The following is a 4,114-nucleotide window of genomic DNA, read 5'->3' on the forward strand; positions in this document are numbered from 1 at the left end:
AAAGCTTCTCAACCGAATAATAACAGGCATTTCCCATATTTATTCTGTGTTCAATTTCCTCCCGAGTATCATTTATATTTGTTACTGTTGCTCCAAGATATTTGAACTTCTCCACCTCTTCAAAAGATAAATTTCCAATTTTTATATTTCCATTTTGTATAATATTCTCGTCACGAGACATAATCATATAGCCTACATTGTTTTTTCGGGATTTACTTCCAAATCTATCTCTTTACTTGCTTCCGGTAAAATTCCCGTGTTTTCCCTAATCGTTTGTGGATTTTCTCCTACCATATTCACGTCATCCGCATAGACAAGCAGCTGATGTAACCCGTTCAATTCCAAACCCTGTCTATTATCCTGGACTTTCCTAATGGCATACTCTAGAGCAAAGTTAAAAAGTAAAGGTGATAGTGCATTTCCTTGCTTTAGCCCAAAGTGAATTGGAAACGCATCTGACAGAAACTGACCTATACGAACTCTACTGTACGTTTCACTGAGACACATTTCAACTAATCGAACTTGTTTCCTGGGAATACCAAATTCAATAAGAATATCATATAAAACTTCTCTCTTAACCGAGTCATATGCCTTTTTGAAATCTATGAATAACTGATTCACTGTACGCTTATACTCCCATTTTTTCTCCATTATCTGTCGAATATAAAATATCTGGTCAATAGTTGATCTATTACGCCTATAACCACGCTGATGATCCCCAATAATTTCATCTACATATATGTCACAATCATTAAAAACAAATCCTAAAATCATATTCTGGACGTCTTCAGATTTCGAAGTACAATATTTTATTATTGTTTGAGCTGTTTACTTTACTCTATTGTCTGAGTCATATGAATATAGTGTATCTAGAAGGAGTCACGCGAACTCTGCCATTTTGTTTGATTCTTGACTCTCACCTGTGAGGGAGAACTATCCCTCCCTTGAAGGGTTGCTGCGTCATCTCCTCTCATTCCAGCTGAGTGAGTTACAGCCACACCAGTGGAGAGCGGTAATTTGCAGTCCCCACGGACTTCTTCGTTACATTTTTTGTGCTTCTGTAACTTGGCCTTCCCAAACCTCCATACAACAACTCAGACACGAGTTTTTGGATTCCGCTTTCCCTAGGGCTCTTTCTGTGCGAATGGAATAGTGTGTCTCCGAATCGCAGAACCCGAATTCGCCTCTGGAACTCGTAATTTAATTGTTAAAATGAAAAGATGTATCTTTACATTACACAAAGTCTCCCAAATATATATCGTAGCCTAAGTTACTGAAAATAACTCGAAATAATCGGTATTTGTATTTGAAATATTTATGTCAACGGATGTGCCACCCTGGATAGGAGGGATAGAAGTGAAGTTACTTGAATGATTAAACGGAAATAAAGTTATACAATTCACAAATTGAATCCTCTATTTCTAAAAGGAACCGATGGTTCCCAAACGTTTAGAAACCGCAACTCAATTTTGTGCGGGACTTTCTTTTGCGCCCCCTCTCCCGTACAGGCATTAACCCAATTCAAAAAATACAAATTCTTGTAAAATCCAAAGTAACAATTTTACTCAAAACCATTGGATACCACCCAAATAACGACCGAAATAGAAGCATATATTGCAACAATGACACGATATATTAAGAGGAGACTCCACTGAAAATCATGAAAATTTTCCAAAAATGTTTATTGGCTATTTCATTTCTTCAGAATGTATATTTCCAGACCCCAAATGGATTTAGTTCAATTCTGATTACAAATATGTTTCTTTCTTTTTAAATTAAGGCTGTAATGAGGCGTGGCATTTAAAGAGCTGTCAAATTATTGTTAAATACAGTGAAACAGTTAAAAATCTTGGCATTTTTATGGATAGCGATCTAAATTGGAACACTCAAGTAACACACATTTGCAAAAAAATATTTTCTCAAATTCACTCCTTGTTCCATATGAAAGAATTTCTACCACTTAGTCTAAAAAAGAATCTTATTCAGACGCTTGTAATGCCCCACTTTGATTACTGCGATTCCTTGCTAACTAATGTAAGTTCACTCTTAGCTGAGAGACTACAACGTGTTCATAATGTGTGCATACGATTCATCTGCAATACTCATAAATTTGACCATATAACACCTTCCCTCCAGTTACTTTCATGGGTGCGTCTGAAGGAACGAAGAACAATACATTCACTGTCTCTTCTGTTTAGAATCATGCATACTTACTTCTACTCCGAATTATCTGTTATCGCGTTTTCAATTTCTTACAACTCTTCGAAACCGACATCAAGCACTTCTTTCTTTCCCTCATCATAGAACGTCTTTATACTCATCTTCCTATACTGGAATTCGTTACCTAATGACGTCAGGGACTGCCGGACTTTATCACAATTCAAAATTAAATTGGAAAATTTTGTCTTAGTTAATGTTTTTAGCTAGGCCTATTTCTAGAAGTATTGATTTGTGTTCTTTTTTTCTTTTTCTTTTTTAATCTAGATTAAAATTGCAAGTTTCTTGTTTATGTTAGTTAATTAGTTAGGATACAATTAATTATGATACTTAATCACTCATTTAAAGTTTGTGTGACTGCAACCTGTGTATATTTTTGTGTGTCTTTACTTTGTTTATAGTGTTTTTTTTCTCTCTCTCTCTCTTTATTTCTTGTGTAGCTTTACTTTGTATATAAAAGTGTATTTTTTTCTCCGTTTATTTTTATTATTGTATTTGTATTCCTGGTGTTGAGGAAGAGAAGGCCTGATGGCCTTAACTACACCAGAATAAATAAATAAATAAATAAATAAATAAATAAATAAATAAATAAATAAATAAATAAATAAATAAATAAATAAATAAATAAATGTTAAAAAGAAAATATTTTTTCATCAAAGAATTTCTTTTTACAAATTTCTAATTTCTCTCTCTCTCTCTCTCCCTCTCTCTATCTATCTCTCTCTCTTTCTTTCTTTCCCTTAGTTTAACCTCTCCCTTTTTAGGTTCATTTATACGACCCACGCCACACGGGCCTTACAGGGCCGCGACCTATCGGGAGAGGAATTAATCTATGTATCACATACATACTTTTTTGACCACACAAGGACATGGAGGGCCTCCCCGGATGAGGGATCAGCTCAATGCCAGAGCCACCTCCGATACAACACAAAACATTTAAGACATTACACAGGAAGGATCGCCGTCCATGGCCGGACTTTCAAGAGATACAATCCCGGAATTTGCCTGCAAATAACTGAGGAAACCATGAAAAACCTCAGTTAGGATTGCCGGTCCATGGGATCGAAACCCGGACCTCCCGAATGCAAGGTCAGCCCTCTATCACGCCGCTAGTCCGCTCGGTATTTCTAATTACAAATATAGTAATTTTTTGTTCTAAAGTTGTCAGGCCTTAAAGGGAAGCATTGAAGGAGAAGGATTCGGTCCGGTGCTGTGGATTGAATTCGGCGTAGCTCAGTGGTCAGAGCGCTTGGTTCGTAAAACCAAGGACCCGGGTTCGATCCCCGGCGCCGGAGCGAATTTTTCTCCTCAAATATTATGGGTTAGAAATGTTATATAGTAACTAAATATAAAAAGAATTTAATTTAATTCGAGGGCACACGCCATTAAACTCCAACTGCACTTCAGTTGGTCTACTAAATTTAGCGTGCCCATGTAGTTTCTTCTTTGTTTTCCGCTTTTTCAGCCAGCTCAGGCATCTGTGGCTCACGAGAAGTTTTCTTGCAGAGACATCGGCAGTCTCAATCCAGAGACATCTTTCCGCAAAGAAGGGAACTTGGTAAAGCGAAAAATAGCTGAGCGATAATTTATTTTGTGTTTAAATAACAATCAGGGAAAGCTTCTTCTATGAGGTCTATGGTTTAGAGATAAACAAAACTAACTGCCGCTCTCGCTCGCTGTGTTCGTTGCATTTGTCTTTCGAGTCTCGTCTCGTCATTGTCGTACGCTTCGAGTCTCTTCATCATTCTCAAAATAGCATTCGGTCGGCGTGGAAAGATTTCGTAACTTTGAATAACATATATCATCGAAATAAATAACGTTATAAATGTTTAAATGAGACTAAAACACAAAACAGAACAGTATCTTTGTTATCAAAATGTTCTGGTTCTATTATATG

General features: G+C 36.5%; 1 non-coding gene across 1 annotated transcript; it reads left to right on the forward strand.

The window, feature by feature from the left end:
- Window positions 1–3,439: 3,439 nt before the first annotated feature.
- On the forward strand, window positions 3,440–3,512 carry TRNAY-GUA (transfer RNA tyrosine (anticodon GUA)). Its single transcript has one exon. It is a non-coding gene; the product is annotated as a tRNA-Tyr (tRNA).
- The last annotated feature ends 602 nt before the right edge of the window (window positions 3,513–4,114 follow it).

This window comes from Periplaneta americana, chromosome 11 (genome assembly GCF_040183065.1).
Source record: "Periplaneta americana isolate PAMFEO1 chromosome 11, P.americana_PAMFEO1_priV1, whole genome shotgun sequence".
Classification (NCBI taxonomy): domain Eukaryota; kingdom Metazoa; phylum Arthropoda; class Insecta; order Blattodea; family Blattidae; genus Periplaneta; species Periplaneta americana.